Raw genomic sequence first — 27425 nt, 5'->3', positions numbered from 1 at the left:
TGTCCCACTACCCCTAACAAAGCATTTTAAACAGACTTTCTGGACATTTCCCATTTTTGCCTTTCAAAATGTGATTGAAATCCTCGCAGCCTACAGGATTCTATTTTTGCAAACACACCGATTTCTAGCAAACAGCAAAAGGGGGGGGGCAGGTTTTTAGCTTTTCTTTTAATGCTAAGAACTGGGCTGAATGCCTCAATCCAAGTCATGCTGGCTGGTGCCAAGTCAACTGGACTCCTGCCACTGTTGTCTTCATCTCCAGTGTCATCACCTCCTTTTCACTGCTATTTTGATATTCTACTAGCAATAGTACACAACATCTTGCACAGAGCTTTAATTTCAGGACAGACCCAGCGTCAATAATTCTTTGACAAAAGAGCTGTTGCTGCAGAACCAAACCGCCATTTCCCAGAGTCTTGGAACCGTCAGGGAAAACAGAAAAGGAAGTTATGTGAGATTTGTTTAGATTGTGACAGCTGACAGGCAATGCTGCCATTTTGCAAGCAGAAGCCAAACCCAAGCGCAAAACCCCAAAACCATCCTTAAGGCATTTGGCAACTGCCATCCAACATCAAATACAGCTTTTATATATATGGGTTAGTAAAGGGCACTCAACACCAAAGAAGAACTATCAAATTTGCAATTATTATTTTTTTAATCCCAAACACTTGCAGAGCATCTAATAGCATTCCAGAAAAAAACAGGCTGCAATTTAAACATCCATAAAATGCAAAAGTTCAGAACTCTTTAACTGTAATGCTGACTCTCTTTCCACTGCTAGAAAATCTGACTTTTTTTCATTAACACCAGTGGATAGGAAAAATAAAGATAAAGGATGATGAGTAAATAGCTGTTGAGCACTCCTACATTCAACAATTTGCCCCAACTAAAACCACAAACTGTATTTTAAGATTTGAACAGATTAAATACTTCAGTTATCTAGGGCTCACATTCCATCATACAGGATCTTGGAAGCACCACTGACAAACCTCCCTTCAAAAGGCGGAAATCTCAAAGCTAGCCATACTCAGATTTTTTTCCACAAAGGACGGCAAATATGTTCCAGCAACCTTAAGGGTTTTTAATGCAAAATCTGTTTCCCAACTCCTGTACGCTGCAAATGTCTGGCATAATGGGGACCTGCCTAAGCTAGATGACTTTCAGGCAAAATTTCTACGATCTCTGCTGCAGGTACCCAACTGTGTCCCCAACTCCATACTACTGTTAGAAGCTGGTGAATGCCCAATTTCAACTAAAGCGTGCTGGGCAGCCCTAAAACATTGGCTCAGGATCTCAGTGTTTGCTCTAGGGAAGGGTTTGTACCAACACCTGACCAATGAGGAGTCTGTCAGCAAATGGCAGAAAACCATGGCTAAAAAAGCCACCTCTACTGGTCTGTCACCCCCCACAACTTTATTACCTGGGTTATGCAGGCGCCCAAAAGACGTTAAATCAAAGATTATGGGATAATACACACAGTGACTTGCGATCTCAATCACACGCAATCTGTAGTCCGCTGGCAGTAGGAGTACAATATGGGCATGTCTTTAAGTTAACACCTTACATTAAAAACCTGGCAGTACCAAATTATCGAAGGTTATTCACCAAAGCCAGACTAAACATCTTTCCTTCTGCAGTGCTGGATGGCAGGTGGAGAGGAGCCCCCTACCAGGACAGACTTTGCTTGGGTGCTCAAGACATCAATTCTATAAAACATATTTTGCTGTGCAAAATATGAGCAAGCCGGGGCTGAACTGATATTACCCTTGCTGGTACCTTTCCCGGGAAAATCAGAGGCTCACTATGTCAGGTTCCTATTGGAAGACCGGACAAACGCTAGAACATTAGCAGTGGCAAAGTTTTTATCAGTGGTTGCAAGAACCAATGATCCCTATCTTTAAGTCTGAACAAAATGCTTGTTTAACCTGGAGGTAGGCTGTCTGAATTGTGCATTGCTTTGTAACGATTTGTTGGGTCTCTGGACCATAATAAAGATTGATTGATTGATTGATTTTGAGACTTTCCAGAGGGCCACTGCTCCTGCCCTACAATAGTAAGTTGTACACAGGTGCCACATCCTTAAAGCACTAAGATACCACCTGCAACAATCATGGATTCTTCTGCAGAACCATGGGAGCTGTAGTTTGGCAAGGGTGCCGAGAGTTGCTAGGCGACACCTATATTGCTCACACAGCTAAAAATTCCAGAGTGCTTTAAAAATCAATCCTTCTTCCTAGGGAACTCTGGGAATTGTAGCTCTGTGAGGTGATTACAGTGTCTCTTAACCCTCAAAGTCTATGACAAACTAGAGCTCCCATGATTTCTGGGAGGACCAGGGAACCATTGTAGGAATGAAAATGTAATTTCTAGCCATGTTTGGTGATCAAGGCTCTCTCAAAAGAGCCAGACCTAACTGTAAGACTTAAATCTAAAGCTTCTTCTATCATGGCTCAAAAAAGTAATGTCTGCACACTTGCACACAAAAGCTCATACCCATAACAAACTCAGTTGGTCTCTAAGGTGCTACTGGAAGGAATTTTTTTATTTTGTTTTGACTACGGCAGACCAACACAGCTACCTACTTGTAACTAGAACTGTGGTATAGTGTTTAGAGTATTGGACTATGGCTTGGGATCAAATCCCCACTCAGTCACAGAGCTTACTGGGTGTGACCTTTGGCCAGTCACTATCAGCCTAACAGCCCAAGATTGTTGTGAGAATAAAATTTAGAGGGAGGTGTAGAAATACATATGCCACCTTGATCTCTTGGAAGTAAGGTGGGATAAAAATGCAATAAATAAATTACAAAAATAAAAGTTAAGCAACTGCAAAGTACAGCTGGCCGAATCTCTGCTGGAAGGGTGTTTACAGTGTGGAACCACCAACCACAAGTGTCTGGCTTCTAGCTGAGGCCAGCTTTGCCTCTGTAACACGGGGGGGGGGGGGGCTACTAACAGCACTCCTGTGACTGAGCTGCAATATAAGGGCTATGGCGATCCTTAAGGTACTCTGATCCAGAAGCGCATTCTTTTTTAAAATGCAGACTTTTAGGGTGTCATCTCCCTTCACACACAGCCAAGTCAACCAGGACACAAAGTTTAGTCTGCACATTACAATAGTTATCATAAAGCCTCCTGCAAAATTCTGCTGAAGTGGATTCTTCTTTGGATTGCTATAGACAAGGACCTCAAAGATGACTTCCCCCCAAAAAACCTAGTAAATAGACTGAAAGCTCAAGACAGTTTTCACATCCAAGCCAACCAGGGAATAACCTGCTGGACCAAACTGACTTACAGAACCAACATAGCACCCTCCAGGCAGTGTGGAGTACAACTGCTATCAGCCCTGATTACTAGCCATACTGGCTACAGCTGGAGGAAGTTGCAGTCCACAATTTCTCCCTGCCTGTAGACAATCAATGCCTGTAAGGAATAACTTTCATAAACTCTGAAAAATTAATCTTAAGTGATGGAGAGTATTATTAGTAACAAGCTCATTAGACAGGATAGCCTGAGGTATTTCAAGTATGCCTGCCATTTTGACAAATTAGCCATAGTTGGTATTAGTCAGTAGAATTTTACAGAAGTCATCACCAGCCACACACACAGAAACGAATGTGAGAGAATTTTTAAGTGCACACAGCCACCTTGAATACTCTCTACTGACAGCTATGCCTGGGAAGAGTGGTTTTCCTCTCAATCTAAGCCAGAGATCCACAACAATAGGATAAGCAAGCCAGCTGACTGTGCCTGAAAAACAGAAAGCCTTGCAACAGAAATAATCCAGCTAAAAACAAAAGACTATTTTGTTCCTTTATTTGTGGGTCCCTCTGAATTAGAGCTAGTCAACAGGATGTTTTTCAGAGGTGAAGGGTGCATTTTCTTTCCCCCCAAAAAATGTAAGAAAAACCCTGCTGGATGACAGTGGCCAAACAGATACCTATGAGAAGCCCACAAGTAGGATCCAAAGGGGGCTATATACACTAGCCAACTTTCCATTTTCAAAAACAGGTTAGTCAAGATTTGCCAAACTCTGGTTAAAATGTATCTCTGATAAAGGGGCCCTTAGAAGGGACTTCCTGGTTCAAGGGGCAGGGAGAGGACGTTTCAAAAACAAGCTTAAACACAAGAGAACAGACTGGGGAATATTCACAAAGGCAATTCACCCATGTCTTTGTCCTCCCCACCCCCCATTCCTCCCATCTACCCACTACCACCTCTACTTAGCCCTGCCCACCTCACAGGAATAGCACACAAATAACACTAAAAGCTATAAAACTGAAATAAGTATTGTTCCTTTACCCTTCCTTACATAACAACAGAGCCCATCTACCCTTGCTTCCCTCCCCCTGTTTAGACCTTATTCTCCATTTCTTCTCGGTCTAAAGGCTTGCTTCATAGCTTTAAAACAATAAACAATTGGTTGCATCAACTGCTAGTCCTACTCAGAACCACTGGTGCCTAAGATGCATGGGTAAGTTAGGTCAATTAATATCAATAGGTCTGCTTTCAATAGAACTAGCACTGGGTACAACCCCAATGTACATGAAGCACTGTGATCACAAAACAAGCACTATAACTATTATTTAGCAGCTGTCTTATGATTCTGCTTCTCTACACCGCCCCACCGTGCCCCTTCCTCATTCGGCCCCTACCCCAAATAATACTTAGAACGGATCTTCCCCTCATCTTCTCGATTTTTCTCCCCACCCTGTTTTTAGGCCAACACTATTCCGCAGCAAGAGCTTCAATTCAAAGACGCATTACCTCTATTATTTCTTTGCCCGCAGGACCCTCCCCCACAATATATTTAGCTTTCCCTCCGCATCGCCACTTTCTTTCTTCCTCCCCCCCCCCCCCCATCAACACACCACTTTTCCCTGACCTACCTCTCAGGGGCGTTGTTACGGATAAACGGAAAAGTTGCAATGACAAAAAGGCGTCCCTCAACCAAAAAGCTCCAATTTAAATGCACGATGCCCCTTTATTGTTTCTTCGCCTCCCTTCTGCTCCGATGCACACACAGACAGCCCTGCCCTCATGCTCCATCCTCTTCCCTGCTTCCTCTCGCCTGATGGACCACTCCTTCCCCACTGCCCCTTATTCCTCTCATCGCTACCCCCGTTTCTTCTTCCTTCCCCCCTGCTTTCCCCACTGTCATCCATTCATTCTTACCGAACCCCAAACCTAGATATTCACCCTTCCGATTCTGCTCCGGCGGCTGCTCCTCCTTCGCCTACGCTCAGCTGTTTACCACTCAGGACTCCTAAAGCCCACAGGGCGCCGCCATCTTGCCCCGCCCAGATATCCCTCCGCCGCCTTTCTCTTCTTCGCCCCGTCCTTCAGAAAATAGTCCCCCTCCCACAACACAAGCGACCCCCGCTCCCGCCCGGTGTCACATCCTTTTGCCGCCTCAACCAAGACCCCTTCTCTTAGGACACTGAGACCTGAGCAGGGTGTGTGCCGTCTCCGGTGCCCTTTGCTCTAGGGCGGAGGCGGACGGTTATCAGAACAGGTTGGCAATGCGTAAAGCGGCCAAGAGGTCTCGTGATTCCGAGGGAGGCCCGCGGCGAAAAAGGTTCCAGCACTAGGGGTGGGTCATGTGATGCGAAGTCGCTCTGTGGGGGAGCAAGGCGGGAGGAAACTTTTGCAAACGGACAAGCAAAGCTGATGGAGGGAGGTGCTACCGGGTTCGGCCCTGGGGGCCACGCCCACCCTGTTTACGTTAGCAACTGCGGCCTGGACAACTTGAACCCGCCTGCCGCGTAATTAGAAAATGGTCAGAACTAGGAATAGGCCCGCAGCTCACTGGAGGGGAAAGCTACAAGGGCAGACCCCTTGGTCTTTCTATGCAATATCTGAGTTTCCATTCGTCTCCTGAAAGCAGACACGGTTGCATTAAAACACTACATTTATTCCAATAACATTCATCGCTATTACAGTGGTACCTCGGGTTACATATGCTTCAGGTTACAGACTCCGCTAACCCAGAAATAGTACCTCGGGTTAAGAACTTTGCTTCAGGATGAAAACAGAAATTGTGCTCCGGCGGCGCGGCAGCAGCAGAAGGCCCCATTAGCTAAAGTGGTGCTTCAGGTTAAGAACAGTTTCAGGTTAAGTACGGACCTCCGGAACGAATTAAGTACTTAACCCGAGGTACCACTGTATATATCAGCATAAGAACCTAGGAAGAGCCAGGTGGATCAAGCCAATGCATAGCTGTCAACTTTCAGATTTGAAAATAAGGGATCAGCAGACACACCTGTTCCAGGGACAGTCTCTACGGGATATCTAACAATCCGGGATAGCAGCGGGAAAGGGCGGGAAACGGCGCTGGAATAAGGGAATTTCCCGCAAAAAAAGGGAAGGTTGACAGCTATGAGCCAATGGCCCAATATTGCAGGAAATATAAAAAACAACGAAACAGGTAATAGAAGTAACTCCAGAAAAAGCACAATTAAATATATTCCAGGACAATAACCCACATGTACATGACAAGGAACTCATAAGTCACTCTCAGAAGCTGGAGATACCATAGCTAGACACAGGAAAGACCTATTGAGAGCTGTCATAAGAGAAACCATGCTCAGAGAGGGTAGTTAATAAATGAACCTCTCAGTGTTACGTATTTCTATGCTAACAAAAGAATTTATCTTTTTACTTGTATCTTTTACTTCTGTGTCGCTGTACAGTGGTACCTCTGGTTACGTACTTAATTCGTTCCGGAGGTCTGTTCTTAACCTGAAACTGTTCTTAACCTGAAGCACCACTTTAGCTAATGGGGCCTCCTGCTGCCGCCGTGCCACCAGAGCACGATTTCTGTTCTTATCCTGAAGCAAAGTTCTTAAACTGAGGTAATATTTCTGGGTTAGCAGAGTCTGTAACCTGAAGCGTATGTAACCTGAACATATGTAACCTGAAGCGTATGTAACCCGAGGTACGACTGTAATACCACCAAAGAATGTAGCTGAGCAATCCAACCATTGACTCTATCAAAGGTATCCCTTTTGTATCTTTCTAAAAAGTGTTTTTCTTATCAAATGTATCACCTCTTTGTATCTTTCAAAAAAGTGTTTTCTTACACTAGAAGATGTAACTAGAATAGAAAAATGTAACTGGAAAAATGTAGCCAAAAGATTTTACCTTGGTACCTCAGGTTACGAACTCTTCAACTTACGTTTTTTAGGGTTACGAACTATTGTAACCCGGAAGTAAGTTGTCCGAGCTCTCGGAGGCCTCGCCACTGCCTGGAGCCTAGCGTGGACATCCGCAGGGCCTACGGAGCTCTCTGAGGCCTCCGCGAATGCAGGGAGCCAAGCCCCGACATCCGCGGGGCCTGCAGAGGCTCCGTGACTGGGCTCCAGCCGCGGGAGCTCTCTGAGGCCTCCATGAATGCCAGGAGCCAAGTCGGTTGTGATTGTGAAAGAGGACCCTGAGCCCCCATCCAAACAATGACTATCATCAGCATAGGTAAGAAAAAAATCACATTTTCATTTTGTACTGTTTTCTTGATTTCATTTTATGGATCAATGGCCTCGTTAGATTGTAAAAATCATGTAAAATTGCTGTTTTAGGGGTCACTTTTCATTTTCTGGTTCCTTTTTGCGTTTTGGTTTGTGTGGCTTTTTTGGTTTTTTGACTGCTTTTGTGACTGTGGCTTGTGACTTCATTTTTGGGACTTGTTTTTGTGACTGTGTGGAACCCACTTCAGCTACTGGTTGATTGTGTGACTTCAGAAATTGATAAAAGCCCCCCATCCAAACTGACTATCATCAGTGCACTTAAGAAAAAAAAATGATAATTTTTTTCATCTAAAATACTGTCTGAGAAGGGCAGACGTGGCAAAAACTGCCGTAGTCCAGATCTTACAGCATGGTCATCTCAAGCAGGGCTTGTTCCCACCGCAGTACAGCACTGGAGTCAAAGGCCTCTCTCCTTGTCAGACTTCAGCCAACGTGCCCAAGATGGCTCTATCTTTGTTCTCCCCTTCTTCTGGCCAACACACCTTGCTCTAAAAACCTCTCTGTTCCTGTCAACTCAAACACACACACCACCATCATGGCAACCTCTGTATGCCCAGGCCCAAGATTCCTCTTAGATGGGTCATTGGCACCTTTTATCATGCCAACGCCTCTATCTCAGATGAGGCCCTGGCTCGAAAGGAAGCTTAGCCTGTACTTTTCCACTGACTTCCAATCTTGCCTTCAAAATGCCAAATAATCAAATCCTACCATTTACTAATTTCTAGGGTTTACGCAGGTCCCCCAAAATCTATAACACTACCACCCTTTTAGAAAGAGAGACAGCTTTCCATAGGTGTGCAGAAGAAATAACAGAAAAGTTACAGCATTTAGAGCAACACATCAAAGCAGGTAATAGTGCAGTGACATGTTTAAAAACACAAGAACAGTTAATATCCAGGTGACCTCCAACTTCCCTGGAATCCTCCAGGCTTTCTCTTTCCTCTTGGGGTACACTCTGATAACCATTCCAATGTAGCTTACCCAGTCACCCACACTTGGCAGCCAAGATTATGAGTTTCCAAAGCATGTTTAAGTCAGGATGCCAGCCTCAGAACCAGAGCTGTCTCAACCCAGAGGCCCTTCGTCATCACTATCAACATTTTCACCATTTCTTAACAGCATAGTTCCTATACATCATTAACAGATTTCATTATCACAAGCATGCAAAAGCACATTACTGAACAGAGTAATTTAGACAAAACACTTACTAGCTCCACCACCACCAACTGCATTCAAGAAAACAAAACACACCACAGCATTTCAAAACCTTTGTTGAACTTGCAGCAGGCAAAGTCCCTTTGTAAATCTGTTCAGTCAGCAGAAACCCATCCTCCTCTCCTTGTTGCAATACCCTGCCTGGGGTTTCCACAGAATTCTTACTACTGAGTAAATCAAACAAAGTTCTCAGTCCTTGTTGGTTAATCCACAGGTTCAGTCTTCATGAGGCCCTGCTATTCCTTCTGGGTTGTGGGTCAGGGCTTCCAAACTTACACCTGCAGCCCCAAAACAATTTATGCAACTGCTTGAAACACAATTCCAGGACCCCCAGCTGTTTCCTCTCTGGCACATGTGGAATCTCTTCCCTGGGGCCCAGTCCACCCCATCTCCTGCCCCATATCCCAAATTAAAATCTTGCCACCAAGCTTTATCTGGGGGCACTTTCTTCGGAATCTCCAGGCCCGTCCCACCCACACAGATGTCCAGAAAACCCCTCTTTGCATACTCCTGGTCAGTGCCGGATTTATGTATAAGCAAAACAAGCTTTAGCTTAGGGCCCCACTCTATTGGGGGCCCCAAAAAAAATTTAAAGGAAAAAAAACAACCCTGGATGTACATTTCCAAAATATAAGATAACAAATAAAATAAAACCTACATACAGCAACAGTGTTTTGGGTTGTGTAAGCTCCTATGACGTAAGTAATGGACCCCGCCTGCTAGCCTGCCCCTAAAATATCACTGGTTTGCTCATTTCTTTATATAGTTCAACAATTACTTTGATAAAATACATATTTTGTTATGTGCAAATGGCTTTAGATACCTATTAGGTCCATAAATTACCATATAGCATATATGCAACTGAAAAAAACAGCAACAATTTGTTGTTGACAAAGGACAGCTGGACATATAAAGGGCCCCATTACCTTCAGTAGCTTAGGGCCTCATCAAACCTAAATCTGGCCCTGCTCCTGCTGCTAAACAAAGACATGTAACTTCCCCAGCAGCTTTCTTCCCCAGACCGCACTGCTCTTGGCAGCTCTGACTGCTAGAGTCCACTTAAGGACTGTTTCTAGCATTGGGTCATTTCCTCTCCCACTCAAGGCCATTTGGAGCCATCCAAGGGACAAAAGCCCCAACGTTCCCCCCTCACCAAACCCAACAGGCACTGAAGCCTCCTCTTTCGATTCAGCTGTCTGCTCCCTGAAATAAAAAAAATAAAGGTCTTATATGTATAATAATTTTTCATAAATGTACCAAGCAAACACGTACATAAATATAGAAACCACATGTCTGAAGTAGCACAGGAAAACAGCCCTGGAACCATTTTGACTCTCAAACTGACCAAATGTTTTCTCTGCTAGGTTGAAGGAAATGGAAAAGTCTCCCCATTGTCTTTTCATTCACAAATCCTGTCTTAAGGGTATGTCTGTGTATGATTCCCCTTCATGGATCACTGCCTTGCTGTGGCGAAGGGGCTTGAAGAACTCAGAGAAGCTATAAACTACGCCGAGCAGGGCACACAAGATGAACAGGTCATAGTGGAGAGTTTTGACCAAACGTGATCCACCTGGAGGAGGAACCGGCAAGCCACTCCAGTATCCTTGCCAAGAAAACTCCATGGACAAAGACAACAGGCATATAAAAGTTATGACGCTGGACTTCCGGAGGCGGCGCGAAACGGCAATGGCGGTCCTCTCCAGTTGTTGAAGAGGGGCTCCGCGGAAAAGGGTCGTGCGCTGCGGCACAGCGACGACCCATCCAGAAAAACCACGGGTAGAGTGAGCCCGTGGCCGTGGGATTCGGCGGGCACCAGGAGCGACCTCGGAAAGGTAAAGTCTCATAAGTTATTCAAAAACCATATTGTCAGGAAATCTTTGTTTACTGTCTGGATTAAATACAAGGACTTACTCGAAAACAAGACTCCGAGGTGGCTGTCACCGATGGAGGCTAAGGCCACAAAAATACTTAATATGGGGGGTGGCTGGGCAAAATACTGTGAAATAATAGAAAAAGTGGGTGACACTTGGAGGTTGCAGAGTTTTGAAAAATTGAAAGGAAAGGTGCGAGACTGGTTTCATTACGCCCAAATTTTAGAGATCTTTAAAAAGGACAAAAAAATTGGTTTCCAGGTGGAAAAATCAAAATTAGAGTCAGAACTACTTGAACCTAAGACGAAAGTGCTTTCAAGAATGTATAACTTGTTGCTTAAATGGAATACTCAAGACGAGATAGTTAAATCAGCCATGATAAAATGGGCACAAGATATTGGGTACAACATTATGTTTGAAGACTGGGAAAGGTTATGGACCACCGGCATGAAATTTACGGCATGTAGTGCCTTAAAAGAAAACATTATGAAAATGATGTACAGGTGGTACATGACCCCAGTCAAACTTGCAAAGATATACCATTTGTCTGACAATAAATGTTGGAAATGTAAGGAGGCTGAAGGAACATTCTTTCACCTTTGGTGGACATGCCCGAGGGTGAAGGCTTTTTGGGAAATGATTTATAACGAGCTGAAAAAGGTATTTAAGTATACCTTTCATAAGAAACCAGAGGCCTTCCTCCTGGGCATTGTAGGCCAGAGAGTGCCAAAGAAAGATAGAACTTTTTTTCTATATGCAACTACAGCAGCAAGAATCCTTATAGCCAAATACTGGAAGGCACAGGAGCTACCCACACTGGAAGAGTGGCACACGCAACTGATGGACTACATGGAACTGGCTGAAATGACTGGCAGAATCCGAGACCTGGGAGAAGAGGCAGTGGAAGAGGACTGGAAAAAATTTAAGGACTATTTACAAAAACATTGTAAGTTATATGAATGTTGAGAATTTGCTAAGTTTTGAGAAAAAATATGCTTCAGTATTGAGACTCGGAAATGATTGAAACTAAGTTACGACCGAGAAAAGTTTAATTTTTAGAGTAAATAATTAGATGAAAATACAAAAACACATGAAACAAGGTATTAATTTGCTGTTTATTTTTATTGTAAAGAATGCAGGGATGGAGGATGTGGGGAAGTCCAGTTGATGATGGAAAAAGATCTGGAAAAATGAATTTACTTTTGTTTAATTTCTTCTTATTTTTTGTAAAACAGCTTTTGTTGTGTTATTGACGATGTATTGACGATGTACTTTGACCTTGGAAAACAAAGCAATAAAAAAAAATATTATAAAAAAAAATATATAAAAGTTATGACGCTGGAAGATGAGCCCCTCAGGTCGGAAGGCGTCCAACATGCTACTGGGGAAGAGCGGAGGGCAAGTACAAGTAGATCCAGAGCTGATGAAGCGGCTGGGCCAAAGCTGAAAGGACGCTCAGTTGCGGATATGCATGGTAGCGAAAGGAAAGTCCAATGCTGTAAAGAAAAATATTGCATAGGAACCTGGAATGTAAGAACCATGAACCTGGGTAAGTTGGAGGTGGTAAAAAATGAGATGGCAAGAATAAATATTGACATCCCGGGCATCAGTGAACTAAAATGGACGGGAATGGGCGAATTCAGTTCGGATGACCATCACATCTACTACTGTGGGCAAGAAACCCATAAAAGAAATGGAGTGGCCCTCATAGTCAACAAAAGAGTGGCGAAAGCTGTACTGGGATGCAATCTCAAAAATGATAGAATGATCTCAATACGAATCCAAGGCAGACCTTTAAACACCACAGTAATCCAAGTTTATGCACCAACTACTGGTGCTGAAGAAACTGAAATTGACCAATTCTATGAAGACTTACAACACCTTATAGAAGTGACACCAAAGAAGGATGTTCTTCTCATTATAGGGGATTGGAATGCTAAAGTAGGGAGGCAAGAGATAAAAGGAGGTATTTAAGCAGAGGCTTGACAACCATATGTCAGGAGTGCTCTGATGGTGTTTCCTGCTTGGCAGGGGGTTGGACTCGATGGCCCTTGTGGCCTCTTCCAACTCTATGATTCTATGATTCTAGGAACAACTGGCAAGTTTGGCCTTGGAGATCAAAACGAAGCAGGGCAAAGGCTAATAGAGTTCTGTCAAGAGAACAAGCTGGTCATCACAAACACACTTTTCCAACAACACAAGAGACGACTCTACAAATGGACATCACCAGATGGGCAGCATCGAAATCAGATTGATTATATTCTCTGCAGCCAAAGATGGAGAAGCTCTATACAGTCAGCAAAAACAAGACCTGGAGCTGACTGTGGCTCAGATCATCAGCTTCTTATAGCAAAATTCCAACTTAAACTGAAAAAAAGTAGGAAAAACCACTGGGCCGGTAAGATACAATCTAAGTCAAATCCCTTATGAATACACAGTGGAAGTGAGGAACAGGTTTAAGGATTTAGATTTGGTGGACAGAATGCCTGAAGAACTATGGATGGAGGCTCATAACATTGTACAGGAGGCAGCGACGAAAACCATCCCAATGAAAAGGAAATGCAAGAAAGCAAAGTGGCTGTCCAACGAGGCTTTACAAATAGCGGAAGAGAGAAGGCAAGCAAAATGCGAGGGAGATAGTGAAAGATACAGGAAATTGAATGCAGATTTCCAAAGAATAGCAAGGAGAGACAAGAAGGCCTTCTTAAACGAGCAATGCAAACAAATAGAGGAAAACAACAGAATGGGAAGAACCAGATATCTGTTCAAGAAAATTGGAGATATGAAAGGAACATTTTGTACAAAGATTACCATAATAAAGGACAAAAGTGGTAAGGACCTAACAGAAGCAGAAGACATAAAGAAGAGGTGGCAAGAATACACAGAGGAATTATACCAGAAAGATATGGATGTCTCGTACACCCCAGGTAGTGTGGTTGCTGACCTTGAGCCAGACATCCTGGAAAGTGAAGTCAAATGGGCCTTAGAAAGCACTGCAAATAACAAGGCCAGTGGAAGTGATGGTATACCAGCTGAACTATTTAAAATTTTAAAAGATGATGCTGTTAAGGTGCTACACTCAATATGCCAGCAAATTTGGAAAACTCAGCAGTGGCCAGAAGATTGGAGAAGATCAGTCTACATCCCAATCCCAAAGAAGGGAAGTGCCAAAGAATGCTCCAACTACCGCACAATTGCACTCATTTCACACGCTAGCAAGGTTATGCTTAAAATTCTACAAGGAAGGCTCAAGCAGTATGTGGATCGAGAACTCCCAGAAGTGCAAGCTGGATTTAGAAGAGGCAGGGGAACCAGAGACCAAATTGCAAACATGTGCTGGATTATGGAGAAAGCTAGAGAGTTCCAGAAAGACATCTACTTCTGCTTCATTGACTATGCAAAAGCCTTTGACTGTGTCGACCACAGCAAACTATGGCAAGTTCTTAAAGAAATGGGAGTGCCTGATCACCTCATCTGTCTCCTGATAAATCTCTATGTGGGACAAGAAGCTACAGTTAGAACTGGATATGGAACAACTGATTGGTTCAAAATTGGGAAAGGAGTACGACAAGGCTGTACTTTGTCTCCCTGCTTATTTAATTTATATGCAGAATACATCATGCGAAAGGCTGGGCTGGATGAATCCCAAGCTGGAATTAAGATTGCCGGAAGAAATATCAACAACCTCAGATATGCAGATGACACAACCTTGATGGCAGAAAGTCAGGAGGAATTAAATAACCTTTTAATGAGGGTGAAAGAGGAGAGCGCAAAATATGGTCTGAAGCTCAACATCAAAAAAACGAAGATCATGGCCACTGGTCCCATCACCTCCTGGCAAATAGAAGGGGAAGAAATGGAGGTAGTGAGAGATTTTACTTTCTTGGGCTCCATGATCACTGCACATGGTGACAGCAGCCACGAAATTAAAAGACGCCTGCTTCTTGGGAGAAGGGCAATGACAGGCCTAGACAGCATATTGAGAAGTAGAGACGTCACCTTGCCAACAAAGGTCCGTATAGTTAAAGCCATGGTTTTCCCAGTAGTGATGTATGGAAGTGAGAGCTGGACCATAAAGAAGGCTGATCGCCGAAGAATTGATGCTTTTGAATTAAGGTGCTGGAGAAGACTCTTGAGAGTCCCATGGACTGCAAGAAGATCAAACGCATCCATTCTTAAGGAAATCAGCCCTGAGTGCTCACTGGAAGGACAGATCGTGAAGCTGAGGCTCCAGTACTTTGGCCACCTCATGAGAAGAGAAGACTCCCTGGAGAAGACACTGATGCTGGGAAAGATGGAGGGCACAAGGAGAAGGGGGCGACAGAGGACGAGATGGTTGGATAGTGTTTTCGAGGTTACCAGCATGAGTTTGACCAAACTGCGGGAGGTAGTGAAGGACAGAGGTGCCTGGCGTGCTCTGGTCCATGGGGTCACAAAGAGTCGGACACGACTAAAAAACTAAACAACAACAACAACTGTGTATGATTAGGGTGAGCCTGTGACCTGGCTCAGGAACTAAGTATTTGTCATTACAAAAGACTGGCCATGCTCCCCAGGGTATCCAATCAAGTGACCCTTAACAAGTCTGCCAGAAAGGAGATAAACAATGCACTCAGATTTCTGTTGTAGACTGCCCTTTCTGTGATGTAGGTATGATGTATCTGGGGGGTGGTCTTGAGCTACACTCCTGTGATATATGTATGATGTTTCTGGGGGTGGTCTTGGACTCCAGGGTGGCCAATTTAAAATGTCTATATAAGGGCAGGCACACCTGGGTTCTGGGTCCCTCCTCCTTTCCTGTGTGAGAGGGGAGCACCCTGTTACAACAGTTCAACAAAGATCAGGCTTACGAGCTGCTTTACTTCTCAATATCCTCTGGTTGGCCTTTGTTATTTTCTCCGATCGATGGAGAACCTGCAAAGGACTCTATAAGGACTCTTGTGTTCCCCATAAGGGAACAAGGGCAGATTTTCGTTTATTACATCCCCTTTCTCCTGACACCCCCTGAAAGTATCAATCCAGCAGTCATCCACTGCTCTTCTGGCTTCTCCCTGAGCACAAAGGAAGCTGCTGCCTCTTCCATGGGTAGACAGACCAGCATCTACTGCCTTCCTCACAGGTGCTGGCGCCTCTCCCATTTCCTCAGGCACAACTTCCAACTCAGTGGCAGCCAACTGCTCCCCCACTCCCGACAGCTCATACTTGTCTGCATTGCATTCAGCTGCAGGCTGCAACTCCTGACAGTCCAAGCCCTTCAACTGTCCACCCACATTCTGGATCTTTCTGGCCACCCTGGGCGGTCTGGCAGCTAGGCTCCCAGATTACTCCCTGACCCTTGTAGCATCTCACCACCCAGCAGGGCACTCTCCTCACGTGGTATAGAATTCAACTGGTAGCAATTCTTGCTCTCTGGTACCTCAATTTTCTCTTTTTCTTCCACCGCTGGCTGCTGGAATGGAGTCACATTTTTGCTATGCAAGGAGACTTCTCCCCCACTATATCACCAGCTGCCTCATTTCATCAAATCACTGCTCCTGGTGCTTTTCCAGCCTAACTCGAACTGCTCAAAATGTGTTACTGTTTCTCCCTTCATTGTTACCTCAGGTAGACGTTGTGCCTACGTCAGGCAACCTATGGCCCGGGGGCCGGATGCAGCCCAATCGCCATCTCAATCCGGCCCGTGGACGGTCCGGGAATCAGCCTGTTTTTACATGAGTAGATTGTGTCCTTTTATTTAAAATGCATCTCTATGTTGTTTGTGGGGCCTGCCTGGTGTTTTTACATGAGCAGAGTGTGTGATTTTACATATTTAAAATGCATCTCTGGGTTGTTTGTGGGGCATAGGAATTCGTTCATTTCTTTTTCTTTTTCAAAATATAATCCGGCCCACCACATGGTCTGAGGGACGATGGACCAGCCCATGGCTGAAAAAGGTCACTGACCCCTGGTCTACATCTTTCTCTCCAGAAGCTCCAGTGTTACAAAAGTTGGACACCACCCCCACTCTCTGCTGAGCAGTAGAAAGATTCCAGGAGGTTCCAGACATTCACCCAGGGTTTGTGCCCTTTGGAGAATTGAAGATGTGGAGGAGACTGTCATAGCTTTATGATATATAATATACAGTGGTACCTCGCAAGACGAATGCCTCGCAAGACAAAAAACTCGCTAGACGAAAGGGTTTTTTGTTTTTTTGAGCTGCTTCGCAAGATGATTTTCCCTATGGGCTTGCTTCACAAGACGGAAACGTCTTGCAAGTTTGTTTCCTTTTTCTTAACACCGTTAATACAGTTGCGACTTGACTTCGAGGAGCAACTCATAGCCTTTTTGGTAGCCTTTTTGGAGGTTTTTTAAGACTTTGGTGATTTTTGAAGCTTTTCCAAAACTTTCCCGACACGGTGCTTCGCAAGACGAAAAACATCGCAAGACGACAAAACTCGCGGAACGAATTAATTTCATCTTGCGAGGCACCCCTGTATTCACATATTTACACCTTCAGTCTTCATGGAGTCCAGATCTTATAGCATGGTCATCTCAAGCAGGGCTTGTTCCCACAGCAGTACAGCCCTGGAGTCAAAGGCATCTCTCCTTGTCAGACTTCGGCCAGCCTGCTCAAGGCGTATCTCTCTTTGCTCTCCCCTACTTCTTATTTTATTTTATTTTATTAAAGATTTACTTGTTTTACAGTAGTAAGTGTAATGTCTCTCATATTTTTTCCATGTAACGTTTTTACAAATCCGTTTCATTTGTTGAGGCATTACAGGAAAGAGAGAGAGAGAGAGAGAGAGAGAGAGAGAGAGAAGGGGTGGAGGGAGGTAAGATGGGTGGGGGTGGGGGTGGGGTGGGGTGGCGATGTTTCTGTTATGCTTAATGTATGTAGGGTTTGGTGTCAGCATTTCTTGTGTTGTTCACTTGTGTTCCTTTGGCGGTGAGAGAGGTTGGGGTTGGCCTAGGGTTTGGTTGTTTGTTTGTGATTGGCTGTGGTGATCTTTGTTTTCGTGTCTGAGTGGGGTGGGTGGGTGTTTTGGATCAGGTTAGCCATATTGATTTGTATGCTGTTGGTGGGTTGTTGTCATTGTCTTGTTGGGCTGTGTATGTGATAAAGGGGAGCCATACCGGGGTGAAGGTGTCTTCTTCTGTTTGTCCCCGTGTCAATTTCAGTTTATTGGTTAATTTTTCCAGTAAGGCTGTTTCCCATACTGTTTGGTACCATCGGTCCATGCTTACTCCTGACAGGTCTCTCCAGTGTCTTGTTATGGTGTTTCTGGCTGCTGAGAGTAGGTGGGTTATGAGTTCTTTGTGGTGTAAGTGGGCATTGTTGCCTTGGAAGATGTTTAGTAGGGCCAATTCTGGGGTGGTGTCTAATACTTGCTTAGTTATTTTACATATTTCTCGTATGGCTGTTGTCCAGAATAGTTGGATTTTGGGGCACTCCCACCACATGTGGAGGTATGTGCCTCATGTTAGGCTCTCCCCTACTTCTGTTCAGTACACCTTGCTCTAAAAACCTCTCTTTTCCTGTCACATCAAACACACTTCCCATTGTTGTAAGCCATTATCACATTTATTGTTGCCCTTTGGGCCACCACCCCACCATCAGCATGGCAACCTCTGTCTGCCCAGGCCCACTATTCCTTCTAGAGGGGCCATCAACACTTTTTGTCATGCTAACACCTCTGTCTCATGTGAGGCTCTGGCTTTGAAGGAAGCTTAGCCTGTACTTTTCCACTGACCTCCAACCTACCCTTCAATACTCCAAATAAAATCCTACTATTTACTAATTTCTAGGGTTTAGGGAGGCTCCCTTTTCAAATCTATAAAACCATGTTCCTCTGGTCCCTCCCTGGTACAGTATATTGGCCTAGTTTAACAGATTGGAGCTATTTAGATAATAGGCTGGTCAGCTCTTGAGGACAGAATTAGCTTCATTTTGTTCACGCTGTGTTATTTTGCTAAAGACTCTTTCACTGCTTCTTTGTGCTGTAGTCAAGACTGCTATTTAATAAAAGCAGCTAGCTTCCCTCCACTTGTGTTGTTATTGCCATTGAATCCAAAATAACTCTTCACCTTTGGCCAAACGTTTTGAAACTTTGGAAAAACCTTTGAATGGTTAACTTATTAACTATGTTTAAACAGAAACTAAAGCTCGAATGCTGTTTAAAAGAGAAAAAAGGCTAATTTTCTATAGAAATGAAAGCAATTAAACTGGAATGACCGGAAAATATAAATATATTGAAGGTACCCAGGGGTTGGGACATGATATTTACAAGAAAATATGCACTTTAATGTACCTCATCATTTACTTGTTTAAAATGTTTGATTTTTATGCTTATGGTTTTCTCTATACCCATAGTAGCACTGGAGTGCCCTCTACTGTTAAAAGAGGACACACACCAGGGTGTAAGTTCTAAAGCAGGGGTCAGCAACCTTTTTCAGCCGTGGGCCAGACCATGTGGTGGGCCGGACTATTTTTTTGGGGGGTGGGGAATGAACGAATTCCTATGCCCCACAAATAACCCAGAGATGCATTTTAAATAAAAGGACACATTCTACTCATGTAAAAACGTGCTGATTCCTGGACCGTACGCGGGCCGGATTTAGAAGTCGATTGGGCCGCATCCGGCCCACAGGCCTTAGGTTTCCTATTCCTGTTCTAAAGCATGGGTAGGCAAACTAAGGCCTGGGGGCCAGATCTGGCCCAATCATCTTCTAAATCCGGCCCGCAGACAGTCCGGGAATCAGCACTTTTTTACATGAATAGAATGTGTCCTTTTATTTAAAATGCATCTCTGTGTTGTTTGTGGGGCATAGGAATTTGTTCATTTTTATTATTTTTTTCAAAATATAGCCCCCCACAAGGTCTGAGGGACAGTGGACCAGCCCACTGCTGAAAAAGTTTGCTGACCTCTGTTCTAAAGGTTTTGGGTTAATTCAAAAACATGGAAAGCTTAGATTGGCAAAGGACACTATTGCTTAATGGCCAAGATGAGCTACAGATATTAATGTAATTTCTTTAGCAGTGAAGGGGTTGGGAGATCCAATAAAACGCACCAGAATGAAAACTTATTTGTTCAAAATGGATCTATATATAGCCTTTTTTCAAGAAACCCATAAAGCAGATAGAACAAACCCATTGTTTAACAGTCATGGGTTGGCCAAAAGTTCATGGCAAGTGGCTTCCACAGAGCTAGAGGGGTGGACCTTATTTAGGGTTGCCATATGTCCAGATTTCACAGACATAGGAGGAATTCAGCCCTCGTTAACAGCATCTGGCAGAAATCTCTGAAGTGTCTGGGAAAATCCAGATGTATGGCAACCTATGTCGGGAGTGTCGTTTTTGGTGATATTCCTTTAAAATAGCTGGAAAACTTCCCAAAAAATTTGCAAATTTGCTCAACATGTTTCCAGATTTTCATTTCGAAATATGGCAACCCTACCTTATTAATACATTCATTATTTAAATTTCAGTTTACAAAACTATTGAGAGATTAAAATGGAAGATATATTTTTGTTCAAGACATTAAAAAGGTAAAGGTACCCCTGCCCGTACGGGCCAGTCTTGACAGACTCTAGGGTTGTGCGCCCATCTCACTCAAGAGGCCAGGGGCCAGCGCTGTCCGGAGACACTTCCAGGTCACGTGGCCAGCGTGACAAAGCCGCATCTGGCGAGCCAGAGCTGCACACGGAAACGCTGTTTACCTTCCCGCTAGTAAGCGGTCCCTATTTATCTACTTGCACCCAGGAGTGCTTTCGAACTGCTAGGTTGGCAGGCGCTGGAACCGAACAACGGGAGCGCACCCCACCGTGGGGATTCGAACTGCCGACCTTTCGATCGGCAAGCCCTAGGCGCTGGGGCTTTTACCCACAGCGCCACCCGCGTCCCGTTCAAGACATTAATGAAACACAAAACACCACATTGGCACTTACCGGTTTTTTCGCTCTATAACACGCACCAGACCATAACACGCACGTAGTTTTTAGAGGAGGAAAACAAGAAAAAAATATTTTAAACGAAACAGTGGATGTATGATTTTTGTGGTTCATGCTGTGGCCACAGACATGTGATCTGACTGTTTGGGGTAGCCCAATGCAAAAATCCTGAGGATCCACGTGGATCCATGCTAAAGTCGCCCTAAAGTCGCAGGGGCGCTGGAAGTCGCAGGGGCGCTGGGGGAGTGAACGGGAAGCAGGAGAAGGAGAACGATCCCTCACAGACAGAGAGACACACAGAGTATCAATCCTAAAGTCGCAGGAGAGCGCAGGGGCCCTGGGAGAGTGAATGGGAAGCAGGAGGAGGAGAACGATAGCTCAAGCACATACACACACAGCCCCTACAATGGCTAATCCAAAATCGGACAGCAAAAAACTACAGGCAGGGACAGAGAGCACGGGGTTGTTTTAAAGCAGCCAACCCCGCTCTGCTTCTCTCCCTCCTCCCCGGCTGGGCTCGCTGACAGGAGCCGCTTACACCCGCTTTGCTGTTTCAAAGCGAGCCACGGACTGCTCACAACTGCAGCAGATTCCCCTGCCATCCGTAGGCATTCGCTCCATAACACGCACAGACATTTCCCCTTACTTTCTAGGAGGAAAAAACTGCGTGTTATGGAGTGAAAATTACGGTATTTATGCAAAGTACCCTTTCTGCAAAACAAAACACAAAACAAAACAAAAACCTCTGGCCAAAATGAAAAAAACTGAACCGTGTGGGCAAGGTGTTTTCTTAACCCGGAACTCTGGAAAAGGCTGACTACAGTGGTACCTCGGTTTAAGAACAGCCCTGTTTACGAACTATTCGGTATATGAACTCCACAAAACCGGAAATAGTGTCCCAGTTTGAAAACTTTACCTCAGTTCAAGAACGGAAACTGAATGGAGGAAGGGCACTGGCAGCAGGAGGCCTCATTAGGGAAAGTGCGCCTTTGTTTAAGAACAGCTTTGGTTTAAGAAAGGATTTCCGGAATGGATTAAGTTTGTAAACCAAGGTACCACTGTACTGGAAAGTGGGAAAATTCTAATGTTCTGCTTGAAGACTCTGCAGGAGCTGTGCATACTCTGCTGATCACACTGGTCAAAGTGTAGTATAGTATCAACAACAGATGGTGAGCCCCGTATAACAAATTATGGGCCAACTGACTCAGTAGTACTAACAAGCAGTTATTTCACACACATGTACAGTGGTACCTCGGGTTAAGAACTTAATTTGTTCTGGAGGTCCATTCTTAACCTGAAACTGTTCTTAACCTGAGGTACCACTTTAGCTAATGGGGCCTCCCGCTACCACCGCACCGCTGCAATTTCTGTTCTCATCCTGAAGCAAAGTTCTTAACCTGAGGTACTATTTCTGGGTTAGCGGAGTCTGTAACCTGAAGCGTCTGTAACCTGAAGCGCCTGTAACCTGAGGTACCACTGTATACCCATTCTTTACCCACGTGCACTCGAAGCATAATATATATGTGAACCTGATATATATTCGATCTTTATAAAGAGTTCATCATCAGGATTCTAGATGCTTCATGTTCAGTGGGAGCAATGGTTGTGGAAGCTGAAATGTAGATTTTCAATGATGCTGCTCAGAAAAGTTGAAGCTGCAGAGAATAATCAACTCCATCTCTCCAGGAGACTTGTGGCAATCATTCATTGCCTTGGTATATCTCTCCAAAATGTAGGATGCAAGGACTCCTCCTATCCTTTCCGATATGATGGTAAAGTTGACTCATCACACTCAGAATAGGCAGGAGAAGATGAAGTACACTTCACTCTAGTTATAGCACTGCAGGAAAAACAGCTGATGTGTTCTGGCTCAGGATTCATATTGTTATGAGTCTGTGGCGGGGCTTGATTCCCCTAAACTCCTGGGTGCCAGATCCTCCTCTAAATTCCTGGGTCTAGTGAGTGTTGGGGTTTATTCAATGGACTGAAATGGACTGCCAGACACTGGATTTAGCAAGGTGCTAAAATACAAGCCAAACCAGTTTCCCATTTAGGAAATTGCCTGGGAGAAGAATCATAATGGAGAGTAAAAGGGAGGTAATGGGAAATTAACAAAGCAAATACTCTGTGCCAGACAACACATGGGTTGAGATTTTAGGATTTTAGGACTGCAGTTGGCTGGCATACTGTCTGTTAAACACAGCAAGCTGAGCCTAGGGAACTCTGGTGACGTCTAGGTTAGATTATTGCAATGTGTTATACATGGGGCTGCCTCTGAAGACGGTTTGAAAACTTCAGCTGGAGCAGAACTTGGCGGCCAGGTTGCTCACTGGGGCAAGACACCAATCCTAGTCTGATAGTACTGGGTGCCTGTAAGTTTCTGAGTCCAAAGTACAGTACTGGTTTTGACCTATAAAGCCTTAAATGGCTCAGGACCACAATACAGTGGTACCTCAGGTTACAGACGCTTCAGTTTGCAGACTCCGCTAACCCAGAAATAGTACCTTGGGTTAAGAACTTTGCTTCAGGATGAGAACAGAAATGGCGTGGTGGCAGCGGGAGGCCCCATTAGCTAAAGTGGTGTCTCAGGTTAAGAACAGTTTCAGGTTAAGAACGGACCTCTGGAACAAATTAAGTTCTTAATCTGAGGTACCACTGTACCTCAAGGGCCACATCTCCTTATATAAACTGACCCGGATGCTGCAATCATCATCCAAGGCCCTTCTTTGTGTTCGTCCTTTGCGAGAGACCCAGAGAGGGGCAACATGAGAATGGGCATTTTGCGGGGGGGGGGGGCTCTCACCTTGTGAAATGCTCTCCCCAGGGATGCTTGCCTAGCACCTTCGTTACATACCTTTGGGCAGCAGGTAAAAATGTTTCTCTATAACCAGGCCTTTGGCTGATTGAACATTCGATGGGCTTTTAAATGTGTTCACAGAACTACAACTCCCATCAGGCCCAGCAAGTATGGCCAATTGCCAGGGATGATGGAAATGTGTAGTTCAGCTGATCAGCAGTGGCTCTCCAGGGTTTCAGGCAGCGGGCACACCAGAAATGCCAGGGATTGAACTTGGGACCTTCTGCAGGTAATAGTGTGGGTTAAACCACAGAGCCCAGGACTTGCTGATCAGAAGGTCGGCAGTTCGAATCCCCCCAACGGGGTGAGCTCCCGTTGCTCAGTCCCTGCTCCTGCAAACCTAGCAGTTCAAAAGCACGTCAAAGTGCAAGTAGATAAATAGGTACCGCTCTAGCGGGAAGGTAAACGGCGTTTCCGTGTGCTGCTCTGGTTCGCCAGAAGCGGCTTAGTCATGCTGGCCACATGACCCGGAAGCTGTACGCCCGCTTCCTCAGCCAATAAAGTGAGATGAACGCCCCAGAGTCGGCCACGACTGGACCTAATAGTCAGGGTCCTTACCACTGAGCTATAGCCCATAAGAACATGACAGGTCTGCTGGACCACACCAGTGGAACCATCTGCTCCAGCATCCTGTTCTCACAATGACCGAACAGATGTCTTGCCAGGAAACTGGCAAGCAGGACCCAAGTACAAGAGCACCCCCCCTTGTGGTTTCCAGCAACTGGTGTTCAAAAGCACTACTACCTCCAACCACCATGATTAGTAGCCATCATTAAAAAGGTAAAGGTACCCCTGCCCCTACGGGCCAGTCTTGACAGACTCTAGGGTTGTGCGCCCATCTCACTTAAGAGGCCGGGGGCCAGCGCTGTCCGGAGACACTTCCGGGTCACGTGGCCAGCGTGACAAGCTGCATCTGGCGAGCCAGTGCAGCACACGGAAGTAGCCATCATTAGCCTTCCCCTAAGTGGCATGCCCTAACTCTGCAAAAGGTCAGGCTGCAGAACTGCTGCTCTTTCTTATCACCAGAAGGGTATTGGTTCAGGATATAAAACCTAGCATAAACAGCCTTTGAAGATGGTTCTGCAATCTGGGATTGTGTCTGCATATTTCACAATTCCCTGCACATGGGATTCCATGCTTGTTTCCCTTGAAGTTTCACCTGCGAGAGGTCAGCCCATCTCAGACAGAGGGAGGGGGGGAATCAGTTTCTTGATGTGAACTGCCTTCTAATCCTGTCCCACTTTGTGAATTACAATTAATTTTTATTTCAGTCTCCCCCCCCCTCCTGCTGTGCTGGAGGCATGTTTATTTAATCTTCCCTTGTGAAGAGAAAGGGGGGAGGGGGGAAACTTAAATTAGGATGGGGCTTCAGAAAAGGAATGGATGGAAGCAATTAGTAATATTATTTCTCCTTGACTTAATCTGCATAACATTACATCGGAATAAATAAATTGGTGCACCATTCTGGGGAGGGGTATTTGCAAGTGGGGCTTGTTAATGGAAAGAGACGGGGTGGAGGGGTGGGTTTAGAATCCCAATGCATAAAATATTTCACCCCCCCCCATTATATCATTACCCTTATTTCCTCTTATGAGTCCATGGCCTTTAATGATTTATTTATTCTGCCTGTAATGTCTTAGAGGGCGCAGTGTGCATCAAAAGCCAGTAAGACGCTAAGAACCACCTGGCTGGATCAGACCACGCAGTAGTGTCATCTGGGCCACAATCACACCATACCATTAAAGCCTAAGGTGGTACCACTTTAAATTGTCATGGTCCAAATGAATCCTAGGTCCAGGAATCTGGTGCTGAAAGCCATTAGGAAAACCTTCTTCCCCTCCCAGAGCTGCAATTCATTTCCGGAGTTCCCTGGGATTGATCACTAAGCCACTCTGATCGTTACAGATTTCACCTCTTCATCTTTGGTCTCCCAATCTAATTATATGTTACACATCTTTTTTAAAAGCTTAGTGTTTTCGCCTACAATTTCTTTTTGGAATCTAGATACTGTGTAACTAAACCCCTTTTTATTTATTTTTATTATGCTGAAGTAGGCACAAGGTTTAGGACATAACATGCAAATGGAGGACTGGGAGAATTTATGGAGAGTGAATCTGAAGTTTACTGATTGTACTTTGTTAAAAGAGAATTATATGAAAATGATGTACCTATCGTATATTACACCTTTGAAAATGGCTAAAATGTATAAAACCGGCACCAATAAGTGTTGGAAGTGTAAAGAAAAGGAAGGCACATTTTTTCATTCATGGTGGAATTGTAAAATAATTAAAAATTACTGGGAAATGATATATAATGAAATGAAAAAAATGTTTAAGATAACTTTTGTTAAAAATCCATAAGCTTTTTCGTTAGGTATTTTAGGTCAAGATTTGCCAAAAGTGAAACAAAAATTCTTTATGTATGCTACAACTGTGGCAAGGATGTTATTAGCACAAAGATGGAAAAGCGATAAAGTATGAACTAAAGAAGAATGGCAAGAGAAACTTATGGAATATGCCGAAATGGCAAAACTGACTGAAAGACTCTGAAATAAGGACAACAGGGATTTTTAAAAAGATTGGGAACTATTTACAGCATATTTACAGAAACAAGGCAAAGAATTGGACATACTACCAGGCTTTGAATAAACACTGACAATTAACAAAATAAATATAGTAATTATAAATATGACCTTAATATGAGAACAGAACAGTAAGAATAGGATTTAAAGATACCAAAAAGTTGAGAAAAAAGTAGAATAAGCAGGAGAATATATTACGTTAAAATAAACCAGAAGAGGAAGTTGAGGGAAGTTGCATGGAGGAAGGGGGAAACTGGGGAATGATATTATTGTTATATAATGTGATATTTTGATGTTTATAAATGTAAAACCCTATTTTAAAAAAACCATTAAGCCACTCTGGGAATTGTAGCTCTGGGAGGGATATAGGAGTCCCCTAAGAACTGCCAGCACCCTTCACAAACCACAGTTCCCATAATTCTTTGGGGGAACTGAGCACCAAATGTATGGTGTGAATATGGCATACTTCTTTGACTTGAACATCGGGCTAGTGTTGTGGTGCAGGAGTGCAGAACTTTTGCCCTCCAGATATTGGTGGATTACAAATGTTTCCATTTCCATTTCATACAGATTATCGATGACTATGAGCCGCAGTGGCTATGACAGTGGCTCCTCCACTGCACTGCCTGAGGCCGCATGCCTCCGAATGCCTGTTGCTGAGATTCACAAGTGGAGAGTGTTATGTATTGAAGTTCTCACCCTGGCCACCAGGAGTATCGTGTAGAGAGTTTTCACTCAGGTTCACGTCAGTTATTTTAGGCAGGAAACCCTGGGTTGTTGTTGCTACAGTGTTGACAGCCAGCTGCCTATAAAAGCAGGCCGGCTGAGCTGTTTACTGTTCAGTTCAGTTCTGGCCTGTAAACAAGAGCTGTTTGAAGAATCGCTGTGTCATCTGATATGTTCACCCACAACTTAACAGATAGAGTGCTAGAGTGCCAGGGCTGGCCAAATACATTTTGCAGCCCAAGGCAAACCATAAAATGGCGCCCCCTTGCCCTGCCGTTTCTCACTTTTGCCAAAAACAAACATTTGACTAGCTGGGAGCTGAAGAGGCGCTTTTTGAGCTCTTTCCATCAACCTGCAGCCTGGGAAATTTGGGCAGATAGAGATGCTCAGCACCGCCCACAGATGTGGCTACTTCAATGCTCTCCTCCAACTGCCCATGGTGTTTGAAAAAGAACAGCACTGTCTCCTCCCGCCCCCTAATAATAAATAAATAAATAAACAAATAAATAAATAAATAGGACAGTTTGTCTTCCCAATTCTGATTAAAAATACCCCCATTGCAAACCCATCACATCTGCCAGCCACCTCCCACAGGCCCCCAGTCAAGGATGCAGCCCTGGGAGCATGAGGCAGGGTCAGCCTGAACAAAAAGTAAAAGCACGTATAGGATTGCAGCCTAAAGACTTTCTGGGAATTAGTTTAGCATAGGCCTCTCTTGCTTGGCCC

The 27425-nt window shown here is 44.5% G+C and overlaps 2 protein-coding genes across 8 annotated transcripts in view; one reads left to right on the top strand and one right to left on the bottom strand.

Annotated features, from left to right (window-relative positions):
- TSC1 (TSC complex subunit 1) overlaps positions 1–5351 on the bottom strand; it is a 31429-nt gene extending 26078 nt beyond the window's left edge. For 3 of the 7 annotated variants that reach the window (XM_028716006.2, XM_077922460.1, XM_028716011.2), the window contains exon 1: positions 5199–5351. The gene's annotated coding sequence lies outside the window, so the exon portion shown is untranslated. Of the gene's footprint in view, positions 1–4888; positions 5090–5174 lie in introns of those variants that run through there. The other 4 variants (XM_028716008.2, XM_028716010.2, XM_028716007.2 and 1 more) reach the window with 3 other exon arrangements.
- A 1782-nt stretch (positions 5352–7133) lies between these two features.
- Positions 7134–27425, top strand: part of GFI1B (growth factor independent 1B transcriptional repressor) — a 38283-nt gene continuing 17991 nt past the window's right edge. Inside the window, exon 1 of the mRNA XM_077922461.1 lies at positions 7134–7469. The gene's annotated coding sequence lies outside the window, so the exon portion shown is untranslated. The remainder of the gene's footprint in view (positions 7470–27425) is intronic.

Source organism: Podarcis muralis, chromosome Z (genome assembly GCF_964188315.1).
Source record: "Podarcis muralis chromosome Z, rPodMur119.hap1.1, whole genome shotgun sequence".
Lineage (NCBI taxonomy): Eukaryota > Metazoa > Chordata > Lepidosauria > Squamata > Lacertidae > Podarcis > Podarcis muralis.
This window is presented reverse-complemented; position numbering and strand designations above follow the sequence as displayed.